We start from the raw sequence: 23,817 nt of genomic DNA, 5'->3' as shown, positions 1-23,817 counted from the left end.
ACTCTTAGTATGCTTTACCGCGTAATATTTCTAGAACCCGCATTATGCAACGTTTTTTAGATCCTTGCATAAGACGCTTCTGAGTGAAATAAATAAGCAGCGCAACGTCGAATACACGGGAAAGGCGAAGAGAAAGAAAATACAGTGAAAAAAAAGGCGAAGGTAAATTCATTGTTGAATCAAACCGGTTCCATTGTTAATCATATTAATCCATTTATCATTACCTTATTCCCTCTTGTACTAGTATGCCTACTTTTTATATATTTATTGTCCACTGAATTGTATTAGAATTTATTCGCTTTATTATATTTACCAAAATTAGACATTTGCTAAATTTATTCACTTAGCACGTATATAAAATCTGCCCGACTCTTGGCCGATCCCCGTGAGTGGGTATGCGCCAAAGAAAAGGTCATCATCATCATCATCATTAAAGGTTTAGGTAAAACGGCCAATTCTCTAGTCTGAGCATCCCGCGATGGCCTTGGGCATCCTTGTTTGGCAGGTTTCGGCTTATGTCTGCTCGTCTACATTCAAACAATTTTGGATAAGTTAGGATACCGCCCTGCCACCATAATAACCGTGCAGAGCCACTACGCTGAAGTTGCGGCTACACTGACGCTCCCATACAATATGTAAATAGATGTTGTACAAACGCCCAGTGCACCTCGCCTTACTCATTTCCTGCACATTAAAACGTACTCCACATTTTAAATTTTAGTATCGGAAATTTTGTTCTCAGACTAAGAGCCGTAATTGCAATGCTATCTGGAATCACATCCCCAACCTCGTCAATGGTACGTAAAGCGTTGTCAGGCGCTCCAAAGGAATGAAGTTCTGGTCTTACCAGGAAGCACCTGAGGTTTCGGGCATCGAGCGCCGGAACTCCACGTATAACGCAATGGCTGTTAAAGATTAGCAGTCAATCGGGTGACAGACAGACAGACAATGAACTTTATTTTAGGGTCCTCAGGAGCCACTCCGAGAACCCCTTACGGGGGAGGAGCCACCGCGGGCCGCTCCCACGTCGGGACGGGCAGGCCGTGCCTGACCGCCGCGTCGCGGGCCGACAGCCCGTAGCTGAGCGGCGAGGTCGGAGCTCTTGAGCGCCTCCATCCACTCTTCTTCCGTGGTGAGATTATCGTTTTCCCGTAACGAGGGACACCGCCAGAGCATGTGATCTAAAGTGCAGAAGGGATCGCCGCAATCCGGACAATCGGGCTCGAACGAGTCCGCGTACCTGCTGACCCTGGCTAGCCTGGGATAGGACCCGGTCAGCAGCACGCGAAGGGTGGAAGAATGAGGCCTGGAAAGCTTGGCGTGGGGCGGAGCATAGACCCTCCTGCCGAGCTGATAGTGCTTTGAAATCTCGTTAAACGTGTGGAGCGAGTCCTTGTGGAGCCCCGCATCCGCGCCCTCGAGCGGTGTTTCCCCGGCGCGGTGGGAGAGTTCAGACGCGTGGGCGTGGGCCAGCTCGTTGGCTTTGGGAATGACGGGGGAGACCTGAGGCCCCATATAGGCCGGCAACCACGTGATGACGGGTGGGGGGGGGGGGGGGGGGGGGGTGGAGATGCTCTTGCCGCAAAGCAGGGGCGTCTCCGACTGAAGTGTTTCACCTGCGGTTAACGCCGTGTCGATTCAATTTTACTCATGTGATATTCAGCATGCATATTGAAACACCAATGAGAACACTGCTTTCTTGTTCATCGAAGCTCATAATCGCGCTGCGATTTACTCCAGCTTTTCTCCCACCTCTGCCACATATGAGACGCTGTTCCCTTCACGGTTAATTATCCCGCTTGTTAATTATTCCGCTTCAGCAATCCCGCTTTCAGCGGCATTGCTCAAACAGATTGCATGTATTCACGAGAGTGGACAGAAACCACATTTAATGAAAGCAGACATGGTCACTCGATTTCAAAGCCTTGTCTGCTGTGGAGATAGCCCCGCGCCACAGTTCCAGGCGAGCATTCTCTGCAGGAGCTTTAAAAAGCGGCACTCGATCTCCGGAAGTCCGCTAGCCAGAAATGAAGTTCGCCACGAAGCAATACTTTCCCATAATAGCACCCAATCAGCTTTTAGCCCCTGCTGGCATTGACGGATTTGCCGAACAGCATCAGGATATCGCAGACACCAGCCGCATATAGGCGGGTACAGGCGGCAAAAAAACGTCCACAGGCAGGGCCCGCGCCGCCACTGTAGCTTGCGAGACGAACACCACCATAGCACCATACAGCTAAGCAAAATCCCGGTACAAACCAAAACAAACCTCGTGGGTGGAAGGTGCAAATCACAAAATAAAGTCTAGATCGCTCAAGTTCCCACACTGAAATACGTTGCAGCATGGCAAAACACGGACAACAGCTCGAAACGTCGGCGATAGTCTAACAAGCCGCTTCTTAGCCGAAGGAGAAATAAAAAATATGCTTCGCCGCGCTAGGCCCCGTCGACCCCTGAGCCGCAGCGTAGCTGCGGCCAGCACATATGCTACAGCGAACAATATATGTGCGCGCTCTCCAACGCGGCGGGCGGCGAGTGTCAACACCTAAATTATATTACACCATGGCGAGGTCCCAATTAGCTGTTCTTATGCTCAAACATTATGACTCAGACCCACTGTGGGGCGTTGACCAATACTTGGAGGGAGAAGGGTTGATGAATATGGCATATTAAACACAATAAATGACGTATTCTGAATTGAAATACAAGTAAACTAATAATATTAAAGGAAGCAGATTTAACTGAGCAATCAGTTGCAGTGCGAGATGATGATGATGACCCTATAATATGGCTCATTCCTACCCTGGGGGATTGGCCAAGAATTGGTCACCTGAACGTTTACATAATATTTCAAGAAACTACAAGTAATGTGCAATTGAGCACTCAGAACGGATTAAAAATTTTCCTGAACAGAACAAATTACGCGTATACTAGTAATGCTAGGATTTAACACAAGAAACTTTCACATCATCTTTTATTTATTCGAACCACGCGAAGAACCTTTATTACAGTATATGAAATGATATATACAAAATAACTTCATGGATCTAAATACAAACGCTTATAATAGCGAAAGATGCCTCACAAACCGAAGGAAAATACGCAATCGGCATTTTCTGGTCTGCTTTTGACTGGTTCTTGTTGCTACGTATTCTTGATTTCATACGTATATTTTTGGCTGAGTGTCGGGCGGCTGTATTGGCCCTACGAAAAGTGATTTCACCAACCTTGACAGTCTTTTTACAGCGAAGCTGTTATAGGCTAGGTTCCAGGAGATCGCGTCCGCCAACAAACGGAGGTAGATCAACAATTCCAGACGCGTCGCGTAACCTTGTTGCGTCATATGATAACGTCGGGATGGCGGCGTTTTTAAACTTGTTCACCACACCACGCTTTTCGCAGGACTTTATGCATGCTTCTTCATTACGTGACGTAGCTCACCCTGGCGACCACGTGAGCGCGTCAGCGCTATAGTACGTGCGCTGCGTATGGCGTATCCGTCTTCAATAAAAACACGTCATTGTCTCTCCTATATTGTGTGTGGGTTCTTTGTACGTTAGCACACACCGCTCCAGAGCGTCGCGCCCCCTTGCGGCGCCAGCTGAAAGTTGCATCGCTCCAAAGCGTAGCGCCACCTTGTAGCGCCCATGAAATATCAGGGGTCTTCTTATCACGTGACGTAGCTTCTCCCTCGGCGGCAACGCGTGTGTCGCGCCAATACGCGAGCCGCAATTAGCGCGACACTCAAACGTATGTACTCAAACGAGTACATCTGAGCATCGTAGTGGTACCAAAACGAGATCATCCGGGCAACCAGTCAAAACTCAAATGCGGTATCTGGCCCCCTAGCCCTTGTACAGGACCGCATTACATAAGCTAGTTAGTGCACAAACAAATATATTGCTTCCGAGTTCTTCCTAATGTTTGTTCACGAAATGACTTAAGCTGGAACTCGTGTACGCTGAACGCTTTTCGTCATTTCCAATAGCAACGTTTAAAAGGCAGATTCATTGCATTTACACTTGATTGTCATCTTTGGCGCTGAGACAGGGTTGCCTGTGCTCTTTTCAACGCCGGCGGTCCGGTCCGCGGCGCGGGTTTTCTGCCGCCTCGTTCGAGAGATGGCGCCAGACTGCGTGACATGGCCGCCAGAGTGCAGATGGTTGTTTGGCCGAGACGACACTTGCAACGAGGTTCAGTTCAACACGAGTTCATTTCAGCTCAGGAAGCTTTTAGGCCTGCATCGCGACACCAATCTGCTTTGCTGGTAGCCATTTCATGCTTACATCTAATCTCGATTACGGGAGAGGCAGCAGTTTTTAATATATTTTAGACTTAGAAAACGGGAAGGGTTATAGAAACAAATTTTTTATCGTCATGTACAGCTCTCACTGTAAATAGTGGTTCACACCTTTTATGTGCCTTCCAAGCTCTGGTGCCCTCACTTAACCCTAATTAGATGGCCCGGCTACCTGGTCACAAAGAATTAGTTCTGAATGAAATAGCAGACAGCTTGGCAAGAACGTCCCTTGCTGCATGGTCCCGTTCTCAATACTTCCTACGTCAGTTTTCATAACTGCTGGTAGGTTCAGGAGGCGTGCACGTATACAAGACTCTTGGAACCCATTATTAACAAATTTTAATCAGAATCCAAACCTCTATTCCCTTGGAGCAGAAGTTTCTGCACTACTCGAAGGAAAGTCACCTTCATTAACTGCACCTGTCTTCAACTATTATTTTCATACAGCTGGTCTGGCGCCCTCCACTTCGCGCCCATTATGTGGTGATGATGAAACGATACATCGCTTCTTGTTATACCATTGTTGCTCATTCAGCAAAATATTCACTCTATTGGATTGAACATTTCCATTCCTGATTTTTTTGTTTGAGAGCCTCATTTATAGGACAATTGTCATGGGAATGGCTGCGCAGACGTTGAAAAATTCTGGACGATTTCCTTGCTAAATCCTTAAAACGTTACGTTGTTTCGCTTTTTTTATATCGAAATTTCTCCTTAGTGATTTTTAAGGCTTGCCTAATTATCTTTCCAACTCATCCCGTTCTTGACCAATCCCACACGTGGGTATGAGCGATAAATATACACAGACTTCATCGTCTTTCTCGCGGCGGCTCGTCTCTTGACCATCTTTCGATGATATCGTAATAATATGTAGGCAAAACAGCCAACCAACCAAAGTTTCCATTCAGTTGGTGTGACTGCTCCCTCGCATAATAGTCTTGGGGTACAATCATGTCGATTTGCTTTTCTTTTATTTGACGTTTGTCCTTTGCAAATAAGAATTTTCTTGAGCTACCACCTGCCGCCCAATTTCTGGCTTATCCAACTTAGTTGGTAGGAGCCATAAAAGAGGTCCATTATCATCATCAACCAACTTCACGTGGCGCGAGCCAGTGCCCGAGCCCGTGCGTTCGAAGAAAGCCGCAGATGAGCTCCATGTCGACGTCAGCACAACTCGGCGCACAACACCAGCGCGTCGCTTCCCGTCGGGACCGCCCGGGACGAGGCGGCTGGGGACCTGGTCAACGGTGCGAGCCAGGCTGGCGTCCTTCCCGTAGCCGGCCTGGAGCTGGCCAGTACTCCGGACCAGGAAGGCGGCGACCAGGCGGCTGCAGCGAGCACCGCGTGCGGTCCGGGGCTTCTGACGGCTGCATCCTGGGAGCTCCCGCGTGGTCCGACGTCCGACGCGGCCCCGGTGCCACGAGGTGACAAGAAGGCCATCGCGAACGTGGCCTCCACCGGGCCCTCGGTCGACGACGCGGGCATGGTTAACGGCCACTCAAATCCGTAACCAACCAGTCACCAGCGTCGTGGTTACGGCCGTACGAGATGGGACGCTGCCTTCACGCATCCCGCTGCGCGAGCCCTGTGGCTGCGCACCATCACGGCATTCATGTGCCGGCTACGCAGACGCTCTTGTAGTATATGTAAATATAGATCGTACGTACGCGCAAGCTCGCCTCGTCTCACTCACTGAGTTGACAAGTACAAGGTATCCTAGTTTTATGGGCGCGCAAGCGCTTATTTGGGTATCCTCCATACGTTTTCTCTAGTTCGTATAACACCTAAAGTGTTGCAAGAACACCCTTGAATACCGTGCGGTCTCATAGTAAAAGCACCACGTGCTTATAGAGATAGATAAGAAGTCTTTTGTCGCGACTTCTTTATTGTTAAGGGCAGCAATGCGCTCACCGGCGCTATATACTTTGCGGTGAATAATGCGGTGCTATAAAAGCAGGTGCGCTGTATTGGTTGGTTCTCAGTGAAATGGCCGCAATCCATACGCAGGGATCGGCCATGAATCGGGGGGGTGCAAGAGTCCAATAATTTGGCGGAAAATAACTTGAAATAGGGAAATTAAAAGTTAACTGATAAAAATATAAAGTCTATTGTAACTAAATGGCACAGTAACTATACCAGGTGTTCAAAATTAAGATTTAAGGAATTTTTAAAAATTGCCTGTGGCAGGTAGCATAATCCTAATCGTTGAGTTGGGTTATTCGATGAGGCGGACATTAGTAGCACGAGAAATCGAAGCACATATTCAACTAATCTCAGAAATTTACTAATTAACTTCTTGGTAAATTACTTTACGACGCATATTGCAATTTACTAATTGTAGCCGGTGAGCTTGTCACTTGGAATTAATTCCCAGAATGACACCAATTTGGAGATATGCGCCATCAAAGTCTCCGTAAAAATGGACTGTTGTTCCACTTACTTTTTTACCAAACTGCTGTTTCATACATTGAAGCACAAACTAACTGGAAAGCTCATGTATTTCGTCCTACACTTTGGGAAATAACATGTCGAAACTAGTGTCATCCTGGAAAATAATTTCAAGCATGGATGCGTCTTGCAAATTCACCCGTTACAATTCGTAAATTGCAATGTGTCGTGAATTAATTAACTAAGAAGTTAATTAGTGAATTTTTGTAAATTAGTTGAATATGTGTTTCGATTTCTCGAGCTACTTATGTCCGCCTCGTCGAAAAACCCAGCTCAACTATTAGAATTATGCTACCTGCCACAGGCGATTTTTAAAAATTCCGTTAAGCTTAAATTTGAACACCCGGACGGCCGGTATATGTACTGTACCATTTAGTTACAATAGACTTCATATCTTTATCAGGTACCTTTTAATTTCCGTATTCCAACTTACTAATTTATTTTCACCAACCCCTACCACCTACACCGCCTGTGGCCTGCGCGGCACCCGTCGCCCGGCTGCCCATGATGCGAGCACGAACGGGCTGATATGGCCCATATGCTTTGGGAATGCCAACGCCATGAGCAAGAAGCACCAACAGGAAGGGAGAACACAACAACAGGAGCCTATGAAGCGGGGCGCCACGCTGAGAGATGGCAAGCCGCCCTCCTCAGCGAGGCACCCGAGGACCAGGAGTGGGCCGTCGAGCGGGCCAGGGCCATTGCCGAGGATCTCGGAAGATTTTTCTCCGGCGATGTACCCCTGGCAGCCTAGCCCCAGGCGCCAACAGCCATAACCGTTGGACAAATAAAGTTTATTCCTATCCTATCCTAACTTATTTTCAATTTATTTTCCTCCAAGGTATTGTTTTGGACTCTTGAACCATCCGATTCATGGCCAATCCCTGCGTATGGATTGCGACAATTTCACTGAGAGCCAACCAATACAGCGCACCGGATCTTTATAGCACCGCATTATTCACCGCTAAAGTATAGTGCCGGTGGGCGCATTACTGCCCTTAAAAATCAAAGAATAAGTCACGACAAAAGACTTATGTATCTCTATAAGCACGTTGTCCTGTTACTATGAGACCGCAGGGTATTCAACGGTATCATTAGAGCACGTGTAGCACCAAAGTTCTAGTAACACTTTAGGTGTTATGCGAACTAGAGAAAACGTGTGGAGGATATCCAAATAAGCGCTTGCGCGCCCACAAAGCTAGGATACCTTGTACTTGTCAACTCAGTGAGTGAGACGGGGCGAGTTTGCGCGTAGGAACAATCTATATTTACATGCATTACAAGAGCGTCTGTGTAGCCGGCACATGAATGCCGTGATTGTGCGCAGCCGCAGGGCTCGCGCAGCGGGATGCGTGAAGGCAGCGTCGCATCTCGTACGGCCGCAACCACGCCGTTGGTGACTGGTTGGTTACGGATTTGAATGTCCGTTAACCATGCCCGCGTCGTCGACCGAGGGCCCGGTGGTGGCCACGTTCGCGATGGCCTTCTTAGCGACACCTGGCACAGGGGCCGCGTCGGACGTCGCTCCACGCGGGAGCTCTCAGGATGCAGCCGTCAGAAGCCCCGGACCGCACGCGGTGCTCGCTGCAGCCGCCTGGTCGCCACCTTCCTGGTCCGGAGTACTGGCCAGCTCCAGGCCGGCTACGGGAAGGAAGCCAGCCTGGCTCGCACCGTTGACCAGGTCCCCAGCCGCCTCGTCCCGGGCGGTCCCGACGTGAAGCGACGCGCTGGTGTTGTGCGCCGAGTTGTGCTGACGTCGACATGGAGCTCATCTGCGGCTTTCTTCGAACGCACGGGCTCGGGCACTTGCTCGCGCCACGTGAAGTTGGTTGATGATGATAATGGACCTCTTTTATGGCTCCTACCAACTAAGTTGGATAAGCCAGGAACCGGGCGGCAGGTGGTAGCTCAAGAAAATTCTCATTTGCAAAGGACAAACGCGAAATAAAAGAAAACCAAAAGGACATGGTTGTACAAGACTAACATGCGAGCGAGCAGTCACACCGACAGAATGTAAACTTTGGTTGGTTGGCTGGTTTGCCGATATATGTAAGGCTCATACCCATGTGGAGGATTGGTCAAGAATGCGATGAGTCGGAAAGACAATTAGGCAAGTCTTAAAAAACACTAAGGAGAAATTTCGATATAAAAAAGCGAAACAACGTAACGTTTTAAGGATTTAGCACGGAAATCGTCCCGAATTTCTCAACGTCTACGCAGACATTCCCATGACAATTGTCCAATAAATGAGGCTCTCAAACAAAAAAATCAGAAATGGAAATGTTCAATCCAATAGAGTGAATAGTTTTCCTTAATGAGAAACAATGGCATAACAAGATGCAATGTACCGTTTCATCATCACCACATAATGGGCGTGAAGAGGAGAGCGCCAGACCAGCTGTATGAAAATAATAGTTGAAGACAGGTGCAGTTTAATGAAGGTGATTTTCCTTCGAGTAGTGCAGAAACTTCTGCTCCAAGGGAATAGAAGGTGTGGGTACTCATTAAAATTTGTTAATAATGGGTTCCAAGAGTATTCTGTAACTGCACGCCTCCTGAACCTAGCAGCAATTATGAAAACTGACGCAGGAAGTATTGAGAACGGGACCATGCAGCAAGGGACGTTCTTGCCAAGCTGTCTGCTATATCATTCAGAAGTAATTCTTTGTGACCAGGTAGCAGGCCGATCTTGTAATTGCGAAGTGCCTCGAGCGGCCACTCGCGCGGCAATTTTACGTGTATTCGCGGCCTTCTTTCACACTTCGAAAAGCATTTTCATCTAGCACGTATGGAGCAACAGAAATCTGCATCGGGAGTTTTCCAAGTTGTTGTACAATTTTCTCATCCATACTTTACATCTAATTATAATATTTGAGAAGTTGATTATATAATTAAGCCAGATTATGTAATTAGCTGGGATGCAAAAAACCTTAATGAGTATGTTCGAGCCACGGCAAACAACACAACCTTGGATCTGTCCAGCTACGTGACATTTGCGTATATTTAAATCTTGGTGCATGCTAGTTAGGACAACCTTTATACAACACTTGCATTTTTCAGAAATCTGGTATGGATTCGTTGAGAATGAACATGGCAGCTTTTTTCGGTGTTCTGTGTAGCTTGATTGCGTTGCGTGCTAACTTGTCTACATCCTTAGTTCAGTCAAGTGTTTTAAATTCACAATAATTACGTTCCATTACGATATATCCAGCGCCAAAGTAGAATATATACGCGAGTTCCCATCAAGGACGTCGCTAGATATAGAAATGGTGTTGGGCAAGTAACACTCAACAAGCGCAATATTTCTTTATTAAGGAGAAAGCCTTATATGCCTCATCTCACAATTACCTTCAAACAACCTTGACAAAAACCCCGTGTCGATGCTTCTGTGAGTAAAAAATCACGCGCCATTCCACTGCTGCGGAGGTGGATTACCAGCGAAGCAGTTTAGCACACGACATAGAGGTGACACAGAATTTAGATCAAAGGTATCAGCAAATTTTATTTCTTTTGAGCGACGACAGCGGTCATCCCGAAGAAAGACACACGCACACACACTTTTATTTTGATCGGCGGTCTTGATCGGCGGCATACATTCGCGTGGAAGACTACTGCCACCTCGGGGAGCCGGAGGAAACTAGACTCGCGCGACGGGACCGCCACGCCGGTAGAGCGGACGTAAACTAGCCACACAAGCACATGGAACGACGACAAAGAGATCACGACAGGTGTGGTGGCCTAGTCCACGCTCATCGTGATGAATGATTGAATCGCGCGAGTGAGAGTCTGTCATTGTTGCTTAAGAGATGCGTCTGCACGTGGAAATAGGTATGAGGGAGTCGGTAGAAGGAACTGGAGACGCTATGCGCCACGGTGTCTTGCTGCTGAGCAGGAGGTGAGGGGCTCGGCTCCCGCCTGAAGCAGCCTCATTCCGTTGGCGGCGCAATTCATAAACGCTCGTCTACTTCAATTTGATGAACACTCTAAGCGTTCATCTTACTTTGCTATCCTAGATGTCAGGCTGTCAGCAGCGACCAGGGTTGCCAACGGCCGGGCCGGCTTCTTGGCCAATGTCCTGTAGTGGGTAAGCGCCATGGTATAAGGAGCAAGCAGGCAAGCAAGCAAGCAAGCAAGCACTTCACGGTCTCGGCTCTGGGCTTCAGCTACAGGGATGTTTGCCTTGCCATATGCAATTTCATTGGCAATAGAAAGATATTGGCGCGATAATTTATTATTATCCTTCTTACCTCCTCTGAAAGTTGATCATGCGAATTCTAAGCTTTATTTCATTCACGTTTCATCAATCCTGTGCGATTCCTCTTCTATTTTTATTCTTCAGGACTTATGTGGTCTTGTACATCTTCATGCACTTTCTCGAATTTTATTTTTATGTGGTGGTGGGTGATGAAAACATTTATTTGGCTATGGAGGGGCGCGAAGTACGCTTGGACCAGCCCGTAAGGGACTGGTCCTAACAAATACTGGGTTTAGGTCTCTAGTTCGGGACCCTAGTGGCGGTAGCCGCCGCCCCGGCGCGCCCAACTAAGGCTTGTTGGGCCTGTAAGTCGTGGCAGCCGAGCAGGGTCGCCTCCCAGTCTTGCCAGGTTGGGTTGGGGATGGGGGGGATAGCCGGGCTGGAGGGGCAGGCCCACACCATCTGATCGGTGTCTGAAGACACCACACCACAGTGTGGGCAGTTGCCATTAAAGGATGGGTCAAAATGTTTTAGAACTGCCGGGCACAGCAAAGTATTCGTTAGAAGGCGGAGAAAGAGCCGCCCATCCTTCTTCCTAAGGCCTTTACATAGGCGAGGGTAAAGGCGATGACTTTCTTGATAGTATATTCTAATATCTTTAAATGCATATGCCGGATTAGAATCGGTTTCCTGATCGGGTGGGGAGGAGAAAACAGCCCGGTGAGAGAGCGCGGGGGCGGCTGCGTCTGCTGCCTCGTTTCCTGCTAACCTCTGATGATCAGGGCACCATATAAGGTAACGGCGTGCGGGGTCCGTATCCCGTATGCAATTTCTGTAGATATGATAGGCTAGAAAGGGGGTCCAGCCTTGTTCTACGTTCCGACAGGCCCCTCGCGAGTCGGTGATTATGTATTCCGAATCGGAATGTGAAGCTGCGAGAGCGATGTCGACTTCTTCTGCGTGTGTTGCATTACGGGCTCTAAAAGTAAGGCCGTTAGCTGTGTTGCTGTTGTGAACCACCGGCGCCGTGTACCATTCCCCGTGGTGAGGACCGGAGGCGTACACGTAGTAGACACCCATTTTGTTGCAATAATGTAGGGCTAGAGCTTCCGCGCGCGCCAGGCGCCAACCATTATGATCTTCGTGTGACATGTTAGTTGTAACAGGTCGCACGTGGAGGGCGCGTCTCCACAGTTCTGGGATGCGAAACCTATCATCCATGGGAATGGTGTGTTGGATATGGAGTCGAGCAAGAAGGCGGTGACCTGACTCCGGTTGCGACAGCCGTGTGTACTGGTTTGTGACGTGCGCTTCCCGGAGCGCCCGGAAAATGTTCACCACCCCAAAGGCCATAAGACGGCTGTTGGACGTGGTGACGGGGAGGTCCAGGGCACGCTTTACAATTTTGGGGAGGATGACCTCAAGGGCCTCCTCTTCTTGTTTTCCTAAGTGAAGTTAAGGAGTCGAATAGAGAATTCGACTGGCCACGAAGGCGTTTGCCAGCCGCAAGGCATCCTTACTTCGTAACCCCCCGCGTTTGTTGGAAACCCAGCGTACCATGCGGCCCACCTGGTCCCCCACCTTACGGAGTTTGGCCAATGTAGTATCTGGCCGTCTTTGTTTGTGGATGTAGAGTCCGAGTACCCGGATTTCTTCAGCTTCGTGTATGGGACCACTGTCAATAGACAGAAATATTTGAGTTTCATGCACTTCGGTGAGGGTCGGAGGTGCACAAATTCTGATTTTGGGAGGGGGGGGGGGGGACATTGAAGACCCCAGCGGCGAGCTTAGTGGTTTACTATCGTCGCCGCTGTTTGCAGGCTGGTTTCAATGTCTGCTATGCTGCCCTGCGTGGCCCACAGGGTGATGTCATTGGCGTACAGGGCGTTATGCGAGCCGGCGACACCACCAAACTGGGCCGGCAGGTGCATCATGGCCGGAATGAAAAGTAGTGTGGAAAGTACCGCGCCCTGGGGTGTTCCCCGCGTGCCGAGTAGGTAAGGACCGTTCTCTGTGTCTTGAATGCCGATGTAGGAATGTCGATCCGTCAGAAATTGGCGTATGTATGGGGATGTGTTGAGGGCACAGTCGGTCTGATTTAGGTGAGTGAGTATGATCTCGTGTGTTACGTTGTCAAATGCCCCCCTTAAGATCCAAGGCGAGTACTGCTCGGTCGTTATGGGGGCATTCGAGGGGGTCAAGGACTTCCCGATTGAGTTGCAGGAGGACATTCCTGTGAGGATCTCTGTGGGCGAAATCCGAATATGGTGTCCCCAAACACACGTTTGTGTTCAAGATATACAGATAGTCGGTCCCGCACCATTGTCTCCATTAGTTTGCCCACACAAGAGGTGAGAGAGATGGGGCGGAGGTTATCTGTGTCAATTGGATTGCCTGCTTTAGGAATAAAGGTTACCAGAGCCGTTTTGCAGTCTATTGGCAGGGGGGTGTCCCTGCGCCAAATCGCATTGATGTAGTCGAGGAGGGACTGGTATGCTGTGTCGGGCAGGTTCGCCAGAACCTTCACGGTGACCTTATCCCTTCCCGGGGCAGTGCTTCGTTTCATTTTGGCAAAGGCCGTCTGCAGATCATGGAGCTGGAACGGTTGATCCAGTTCCGTGTTCTCTCTCCCTGCATTAGAGTACGCAGATCCACGGGAGTCTTGAGTTGTGCACAGCTACTGGTCCCGGAATTTCTGTGCCAGTTGAGTCGTGTTGCCAGGGAAAGCGTTCACGGCTCTCTGCATATGTTTCTGTGTTTCGGTTCGTGTTTGAGTTGGGTCGATGAGGGCTCGAAAGAGGCGCCATGTGTTGCGGCTGGACATTTGTCGCGTGGCCGTGTTGCATCTATCCACCCAGTTGCAGTCGGCGAGTAGGGCCGCGTACTCGGCCGCTCTCTGGATGAGTTCGGAAATTCGAGCTTTAAGCTTTGTGTTATGTTTCTGGCGTCGCCAGCGGCGGACGGGGCTGCGACGGGCTTCCCAGAAGTGTAGGAGTTGGTTATCCACGTCCGTGACTGCCTCTGACAGCTGGATCTGAGTTTCATGTGAGCGAAGATGTTTCAGCAGGTGTTGGGACCATGCTCAGTAACCCTTCTCGGAAATGGGTGTGTTATCTAATGTGTCAAAGTTTTGCCTAAATTTGGTCCAATCAGAGATACGGGCTTGTGTTTTGGAGCGCTTGAGGGGGCGTCTGCATAGTGTAGTGTTAAGGATGCAGTGGTCACTACCGAGGGTTTCCTCGGTGTTTAGCCAGTCTGCGTGTCTTATGTTCCAAGTAAAGGTCAGGTCCGGGCACGTATCTCGTGTCACGGAGTTTCCTAGCCGGGTTGGGTGGACGGGGTCTGTATGGAGGGTGAGGCCCAACGTAGACGCAAGCTCCGCCAGCTTACGTCCGCGCAACTCCTCTCTGCGATACCCCCACAGCTGACTGGGGGCGTTAAGATCGCCCACAATAAGAAGGGTATCGCGACCCGTTACTCTTAGCGCGCGGCATAAGAGGTCCGCAAAAGTCACTGGCTTGAGTTTGGGAGAGCATCACACTTTGAGGACATGCAGTAGAGGGTCCCTATGGTGGAGTGGTAGTATAGTCACCATTACATAGGAATACTCGAGCTGTAGGTCGAGATCCACTAAGTTGGCTGTGTATGCTTTGTGTACGAGAAGACAAGACGCGGGAGCCCGTCGGAACGTCGCGTAGTTTGGAAGTGCGGCGCCCAGTCCTGGCTCCTGGAGGGCAATCACGGCTGGTAAAGACTAGAAGGTTTCAAGGTAGAGGCGGAAATTGGCCCGCTTAGTACGGGTCTTAAAACCTCTACAATTCATCTACAATTCCACACAGGCAACATTTTTCGTTGTCTGGGCAGGGGCCCACAGTGCCGCACCGCATGCAGGCCGGGGTGGTTCTCTTGTACGCACGCACAAGGGTCGCCTCTGAGTTATAATGCACAAATCGCGGCACCACTTCGCCCACGAAGGTGAGCGCCGCAACGTTGGAATTACCAAGCTTGCGGATATCGGCAAGCTCTCCAGCACGCCACTGGATCTTGTTTTGGAGAGACTCACTGGTCTCGTAGTTGGCTACGGTGATGACGCCACGGCACACCTCGCCGGTGAGTTTCAGGTGGCCATGCATGAGGAGCTGGCCTTTTGAATAGTCAAGTTGCAAGTCACGCAGAAGCTTTTCCGCGACGTGCGGATCTCGGGTGCCTGCGACGATGAGGTTTTGCTCCCATGTGGGGAGCAAGCTGAGCGACGCTGTGGCCTCAGTGCCCAAGTATGCCGCGAACGCTGCTCCTAGCTCGCCATGTTGGTATACATCTATGAGAGCGACGGTCACCCTGGGCTTCAGGATGATAACAATGTCTTCGCGGTGAAGCCGCGGAAGCGGCTTTGGTGTTCAAACGGGTCCGGGCTTACGTGGGAGCCCGCCGTGAAGCGCTGAAACGCGCGCACTAGCGTTTTGCAGTGTTGAGTGGTCTGCCGACGTGGCGGCTGGACTCTTGGAGTTGGCGTTCCGCTTGCGGGAGCGACGTTCGACTAAGTTGAAAAGTCCCTCGTTCTCTATGGGCGTAGGATCCGGGTTATCAGGCACTGAAGTTGCAGGAATCTCGGACTAGGCCATGGTGTCCGAGGCGGGGACGCGTTGTAGCTCTGGGCATAGTCCCTTAATAGCTATGCTCTTGGGAAGCCATCTTGTCGCTGTAGGGCGACTCACTCGCGACCGAGCGTCGGCGCAGCCGTTAGGCCCAGCGCCGCCTCCACGAGACGCAAATGAAAATCGACCGGCCCTAAATAGCCTGAAAATAGTCCCACCTGGTTGCTAGTGGTGTCCCCAGGTAGCTCTCAATTTCAGGAAAGCAGTTGCAGCTGTTTTGGTAGGATTCCACTCGAAATTCCGTGGCTTCAGCCAAAGTTGGCGGAGCCGATGCACTGCACGTCCGCTCGCTCCATGCGCTGCGTCTCCTCCTATTCAACTAGAAGAAAGCCACCATGTCTACCTCTGGTCAACGTCCAAGCTCGACGCGGAACACCAGCGCGTCGCTTCGCCTCAGCACAGTCAAAAACCGGGCAAGGACGTCGTGCGGAGGCGACGGCATGCCTAGCCGATTGCCAGTGCGTCGAGGAGGACCGGCGTTTTCCCTACAGCTAGCCTGCAGCTGGTCAGCGCTCCAGACGCCGGAAGCGCCCCAGGTAGCCATCGACTATGGCTACGCCGCCACGACAACCGGGTGCGGTCCGTGTGTTCTGATGGCTGCACCGTGGGGCCTCCCTTACAGTGCGTGGGTGTCGACCGCTGCACCCTGGGGCCTCCCGTACAGTAAGTGGGTTCCAACGGCTGGACCCTGGGGCCTCGCGTGTGGTCCGTGGGTTTCCACGGCTGCACCGTGGGGGCTCCCGTGCTGTCCGTGGCTTTTGATGGCGGCACCCTGGGGCCTCCCGTGAGGTTCTTGGTTTCCAACGACTGCATTCTGGGGTCTTCAGTGCGGTCCGCTGGTTCTGACGGCGGCATCCTGGGGCCTGCCGGACGGTCCATGGTTTCTAACAGATGCATTCCTAGTTCTTCCCTACGGACTGGCGTACGACGCGGTTCCGGCGCCATGAGGGCACTGGCCATGCTGCAGCGACGTCACGCAGGCCAACCAGGCGACTCCCGTGGCCACGGACGACGCGGCTTCACAGATGCTCTTGTAAAATATGTAAATACAGGTTGTATATTAGCAAAAGGTCGATTTGTCACATTTACTGAGCGGACAAGTAAACTGCACCCTAGTCTAGTCAGCACCTTAGATCGCTTTCAAGATACGGTGCGCGCGACCGCCCGTCGCCGCGCTAAGTACAAGTACGCAGTTAATTACTCGCAGAGCAAAAGCCGCAATCCCTCCTCTTCTACTCTGCCAACAACCACGCTCGTCGCTCGCCCGCACCGTCTCTTATCTCTCCCACGCGCACGCAAGGAAGCGCGAAGCCAGCGCCGGAGGGAGCGGGGGGGGGGGGGGGGGGGGGGGGGGGGGGCACGCTTGCTGTTACCGTTTTGACAGTCGTTGTCTGCAGTCATTCAGTGTGATCTATTCATGTTTGTTTGTGCGCGCTCACACCACGCTTGTTCATTCAGTTAGTAATAGTCGGGCCACATTTTCTGACGCACGCTACACATGCAATGCTGCCCGGGTCGGCAGTGCAGCGCTACAGGTGTGTCCCTTCGCACGCGCTGCCCACGGGAAGCGCTTCTCGTCAACACCACCGTTTCACACGCGCCTTCTCGTGGTCATCGAGTCTCTCTTCATGTCGGTCTACTTACTGTTATTAACGGGTTGGCGTTTCATCTCAGCGCTGCCATCCGTTGTTGCGGGTCGGAGATTATTCAGCCGCTGCTGCCAGTTTGTTGAGACTCGGGTAGCGTTTAGGCCGGTGATCCTTCAGCCAAAGGGATGAGTACGTCCGGGAGTAAGAGCGACAGAAAAAAAGGGTTTATTCTACATATTTACAGTGGCTCCAAATATGAAAGCGCACTCCATGGGAGAGCACTTTGAAAGTCTCAGCTCACTACATGTCTGAGTTCATATCAGAACACGTCAGGACACACCACTGCACTCAAGGTGTCCCCTTATAAAACATCGGTCTTCCCTAGTTGACCTGACTAGGGAATCAGATGACCTTGATGCGGCCAATCAGACGGGCCGTCTTGTTCGCTGAACTCCGCCTCCAATGTTGCACCTTCGAAGCAAGGACGAGGCAATCCGGAAACAGGGGTTTGACACTCCTTCCACGAAAGTCGGTGACCTGTTTCTTGCCCTCCGACGGTCATCTTGCCCGGGTCGGGAGAATGGCCTTTAAGGCGCAACCGCATGCACGCGATTTTCGAGCGACAGCGACAAGCGACGACGACGAGCGACAGGTCTTACCGTCGCGGAGGGCGATCCGTCGCTGTCGCCGGTCGTGTCGCCGGTTTCTGGCCAGCCAGAAAATATCGCTTGTCGCCCGGAAGTCAGCGCGACGATATCCGCTGGGGACAGCGATTGCACAACAACATGGCAGCGATCAGTCTGCCCGCTTCGATCTGAATTCGCTCGTGCAACTTACTCTCTGCTGTGACAGCAAAAAATAAATAGTACAATCAGTCATCGCTTCACCTCATCGCTAGATCAGTACTGAGTATCGGCGCTCTCTTGTCGTTATTCTTGAGATCGGTTGTTTGTTTTGGCGCTGTTAGGCCTGAGACGCCACCGAGAGCCGAGAAAGTGTTTTCAGTTTTACTCAACAGATGGCGCCACTGCATTTTACGCTGGCGGCATGGGACGGATTCCCACTGGGGATGATAGCATATTTTACCTAGATCTAGATAAAACGTTGACATTTTGATAAAATTGAGATTTATTTACGCGCGCGCGCGATAACATTTATTCGCACAACAATGTAAATCCGTCGCTACTCTTTTTCGCGATGTCGCGTTCATATGGTTGCTCCACGCCGTGACACGACTGCGCGACAGGGTGTGCCTGTCGCGTCGCTTCTCGCTGTCGCTTGAATATCGCGTGCATGCGGTTGGGCCTTTACACTAATCCCCGCGTCTAACGAAGGGGGGCAAGCTTCGTGAGCTTCTTTGTCATCGCGTCCCAGCCGGTGTCGCGCCGCGTCGCCAAGTAGGCGGCTGCTGATGAAGGGCGTGGCATCGGGGGAAGCACCTAAAGAATGCGCACTGCAGAGTTGGGGCGCTTCTTTGCCCGTCTCGTCGGTGTCTGGCACTGTCGCCAGCTTGGCGACGCTCATGAAAGGGCCTGCCTCGATGGGAAACAATCAAATAATGCGCCCGGCCGATTCGGGACGCAACAGACTCCTCCCCCGCCGGAAGATCCGACCTGAGGGTGACCAGCTGTCAGGTTGCCCGAAGCGTCGGTGGTCGGTCGAGAGCTCGGGGTTTCTTCTTGAAATGGTGGCCGATGACACACTCGAGCATGAGGTCCCAGCATTAACCTCGTTGTGGCCTTCTCCCTGGGAATACACAAGCACACACACGACCACAGGGCACAGGAAAGCGCCGTGCTCGCACCGAGAGCCATCGGGTCTAGCGAGCAAATCAACGCGCCTGCCCCTATCTAATAATAGCACCAAAGCAGCCATCAAATCACTGAACCTTCGCTGAAGCCCACAATATTAAGATTAGACCAGGATTCACAATCTTCTCGCAACCTCCGACAGAGAAGAGCAGTCCTGGTGACAAAGCATCACATAGCGCTCAAGCGCCCGAAATCCGTTAAATCCACCAGGCTTCGCTTGACCCAATAATTTGGACCCAAAATTTTGTGCCGCCAAAGCGAGCTCTGAGTTCACCAAAACGAGATCGTCGTGCTGCAGAGAGCAAAGGTAGAATACTTGAAAATGCTCTTAATAAATGATAAATTAAATATCCTACGCAGCACAAACGCAATGGACAGTCTTACATCCGCTAGTATCGCACGTACTAGTGCCACTGAGAGCCACATTTGCGTCATGGAGGTACTGTAAGAGTCGCTTTAACTTTGCGGACAAAATCACGTGTAATACGTGCGAATCACGCACTAACAATTTCTTATTGTCCACATAGGACATACACTAAAGAAAGAACAAAAGAATATTGCGTAAATTATGCACCAACACTACAAGACTCGCGAACATTTCTAAAAAGTGAAGTGATAATCAAGCGTGCCCTACAGGCTTCAACAAATAGCCTGGACTTGACACTGCAAGCGTATCTCCTACAAAAAAGAAGCCTATTTGCTTAAAAAGGAATGAACCGTTGAAAAAAAGCTTCACAAACATTTAGGCGCGCGCAAACCATCTACTTCGGTATATTGCTGAGCTTCTGAAACAAACAATTTAAACAAAGCTCGAGACTGTCATATCGAAATGATCTCTAGTCTCGGAGATCTTAAAACAATTAAGCAAACACAAAAATAAAGAAACAAACCAACAAAATTATGTTCCACAAAACCTGCGTCGTTTTTCATTCCGCGTAGCTTATGGTGGCGCCGTATCTTTAAGCCGTACTCGAGGCGGGCGCGGTCTGAGGGCTCTTCGTGTTAACGAGAGAACACAAAGGACACATAGGCCATTCTGCACGCTGGCGGCCGCTGACACTTTACATGCAGGCAACATGCCTTCTGGACATCGGACTGCGATTTTACTGCAGCGTATGGCCAATTCGCGTCGGCTTACCGACTCGCTCTCCTGTGTCACGCCTAGCATGCCTCGAAAAGAACCCAAAGAGGGGGAACATAAATGCCCCCTCCGCGCCACCTTCGCCTTTGTCAACTTTCGCGCCGAACGGCGTTTTCTTTTCTTCGTCCTTCGGCGGTTCGGACGCGATCTGTCTGAAAACATTCCCAGGAACAAACGCGCCGCTCGAACTCTTTAGACAGTTTTAGTACAGTGTACTAGAATAGGGGCAGTGCGCTCACTGCCGTATCCCTGCGCCGCGGCGCTGCGGCGCACTCAGCGTCGACTGCTCCGGCGCCCGCCAGAGGCGCTGCCGCCAGTTTCTCCTGCAAAAACCTCGGTCCAAAAAGCAAGGCACTGCTGACTAATGCCATAGAGCAAGTGATTAGAACAAAGAATATTCCCGTTGGATGGCGTGAAAGCAAGATGAATCTTATCTACAAAGGCAAAGGAGATAAGGATAAGACGAGCTCGTACAGGCCAGTTACAGTAACGTCGGTGATATATAGAATGGCAATGCAAGCCATAAAATTAGAACTGTCGAAGTGGGTGGAAGAAAACGGTGTATTGGGGGAACTACAGAATGGGTTCAGGCCAGGCAGACGCTTAGAAGACAATATGTTTGTACTAACTCAGTGCATAGAGATTTCAGTAGCTCAGAAAAGACCTTTATGGATAGCATTTCTAGATATTAAAGGAGCTTATGACAACGTAGACAGGGAATTGTTGTGGGATATTCTTCAATACGAAGGCATAGATGACGATTTCGTGGAGCTGCTGAGGGAGATATATCGAGACAACCAAGTACAAGTGGCATGGGAAGGCCGAAAAGGAAATGAAATGGTGGGAATTCACCAAGGATTGAAGCAAGGATGCCCTCTGTCACCATTGTTGTTCACGCTTTACGTCAAGGGCATAGAAAGACGACTGGAAAACAGCGAATTAGGTTTTGATTTATCCTACATGCGTAATGGACAAATGGTGCAACAGAAGATCCCTGGACTGATGTACGCAGACGACATTGTGCTACTAGCGGACAATAAAAAAGATTTACAGATACTTGCGAATATCTGTGGGAACGCAGCGACAAATCTAGGCCTTAAGTTTAGCACAGAGAAATCAGGGATTATGATCTTTAATGAGCACACGAGTAACTTCGTGGTGTCAATTCAACAGCAAGTAATACCCATAGTGAAGCAATATAAGTACCTCGGCGTACACATAAACGAAGGAAAGAATTACTCAAGCAACCACCAAGATAATCTGAAAATAAAGGGGAAGCGGAATGCAGCATTAATGAAACACAGAGCACTGTGGGGCCACAATAAGTATGAGGTGGTGCGTGGAATCTGGAAAGGAGTAATGGTGCCAGCGCTAACATTCGCAAATGCCATTATATGCTTAAAATCGGATATATTGGCGGGTTTGGAAGTTAACCAAAGATCAGTAGGCCGGTTGGCTTTGGGAGCACACGGTAATACGACAAATGAGGCAGTGCATGGAGACATGGGTTGGGCCTCTTTTGAAGTCAGAGAAGCACAAAGCAAAATTAGTTTTGAAGAAAGGCTCAGGAACATGGATGAAAATAAATGGGCGGATAAAGTGCACAAGTATCTCTACATGAAAAGCGTGGACACAGAATGGAGGAAGAGGTCAAGGAAGTTGGCAACCAAGTACAGGATAATCGAAACTGTAAATAGACAACCAGGGGTCATCAGAAAGAAAGTGAAAGAAATAGAGACCGTGAATTGGATGCAAAGAATGGAAACGAAAAGGACAATGGAGATTTACAAGAATGAGAAGAAAGAAATTAGAAGGGAAAATCTGTACGATAACACAAAGGGCAGTGCCTTGCTATTTGAGGCTCGAGCCGGTTGCCTAAGGACGAAAACATATCGGAACAAATATTCGGAATTAGATGAGACATGTGTATGCTGCAGTAAAGATCCAGAGACCACTCAGCACATCCTAATGGAATGCGACGGGATCCACCCAGCGAGAACCGTAGGTAACGTGCAACTCCCAGAAGCGCTTGGGTTTAAAGTGGAAGGAAACATAAACAGATCAGCCGTAGAGATCAGCAAGAGACGATTAGAGTACTGGTGGAAAAAAAGTAGGGAAAAGATGGATGCGACCTGATCTCTTAAAATCATAGGCAGCGGTACAAGGTAAATTTTTGAAAAAGAAAAATAATGATAGGTATACAAAAATGCAAGATAAAGAACATGTATAGTATACCTGATTAAATCAAGCAGGCTAGGTGACTATTTGTCGCCGCCCCGTTTCAAAGGGGATGCCAATAAATCATCATATCATCACCTGAAAACTTCCCTCGCTTGGTATGGAGTGCGTTCTGTTGGATCGCGACGTTGACCGTTCTCCCTCAAGGGCTGCAGAAGATAGCGCCAACCTTTCCTTACTGAAAACGAACCGCTTAATATCGACGTTGTCGGCTCACGACTGCAAGTCCCGCCGGCGTTTTCAGCAGTATCCTCTGTGCTTGCTCTGTGCTTGACGCTTTACTCAATGTGCACTCTGAGTGAGTGAGAATGGCTAGCCGCCGTCGAAATTACTGTTTTGCACTAGAATGCAGAGCTGGATACAGTCGCGTGAAAGATGCACCAAAGGCGTCTTTGCTCAGCGTTCCACGTGATGAAGAATGGCGAAAGGTATGGGAGAGGAACCTCAACCGTGCAGAAAAGACACTGAAGGAATCTTGCGCGGTCTGTCATACACTTCGAACCGCGATTCATAATTAGGGACTTGTGCACCTTATATAATGCAAAGAGGTGTGCATTCCTCGTGACAATTGCCACTGCTATCAGAAAACGCTCTTCCCACGATTCTTCCGAATTTACCACAGTACCTGATGAAGACGACACCTAAGCCCAGGAACAAAAGGAAAAGGTGTGAAAGGGGCGAAGCACCCGCGAAGAAAAGCCGAAGCGCACAAGACAGTAGCTACAATTCGGAGTTTTCACTCCGCAGCAACACAGCTCGGAGTTTTCACCGGCTGCTCCCGGCGCTTCCGGGATCATTCTCTATTTCGTTGTAAATAAACATTGGTATTGCCTAAATATACACCCGTGAGCAAAAGTATGCGCACCAGGGATTCCGCGATAAAGCCGTTTGTTTCAACTACCTGCCAATGCAACTTGAAATTTAGGACTGCAGTCCAATCTTGGCATTGCGAGCTTTCCAGTGTACTCGTCAATTTCAATTTATGCATGTTAATTACGAAGAAATTGAGTTGTTTCAGCGACCTTGTGGTCCGTATACTTTTGCTCACGGGTGTACCTGGTATTTTCATCCTTTCGATTTCATGTCGCATTAACGTTACGAAAGATGTAATACATAAATAACCAGCTAACCTGCTTAACTTGTGTAGCAGTGATACCTAAATATTTCGTGAATAGATGGGGCAACGTGAAAATGTCTAAGGCGCTGCAGGCCTTACCTGCGATAAAAACAACGAAGTGGTGATTAAATTCGGCGCGGTGGTGCTGGAAACGCCGATGTGCGGTCGTTGTGGCGAAACCACACTGACCATTTTATCGATCAGCTGCCGAAAAAAACTCGAGTGCCCCTTTCTACCGTGACTGCAGCGGCCGTATCAAGCCTTTAACAGAACAGCATGAATAGCAAGGCTAGTTCATCCGTGCCTCCGGCTCAAAACAACGC

The sequence above is a fragment of the Dermacentor silvarum genome, chromosome 1 (genome assembly GCF_013339745.2).
Source record: "Dermacentor silvarum isolate Dsil-2018 chromosome 1, BIME_Dsil_1.4, whole genome shotgun sequence".
Lineage (NCBI taxonomy): Eukaryota > Metazoa > Arthropoda > Arachnida > Ixodida > Ixodidae > Dermacentor > Dermacentor silvarum.
Note: the sequence above shows the minus strand (reverse complement) of the source record.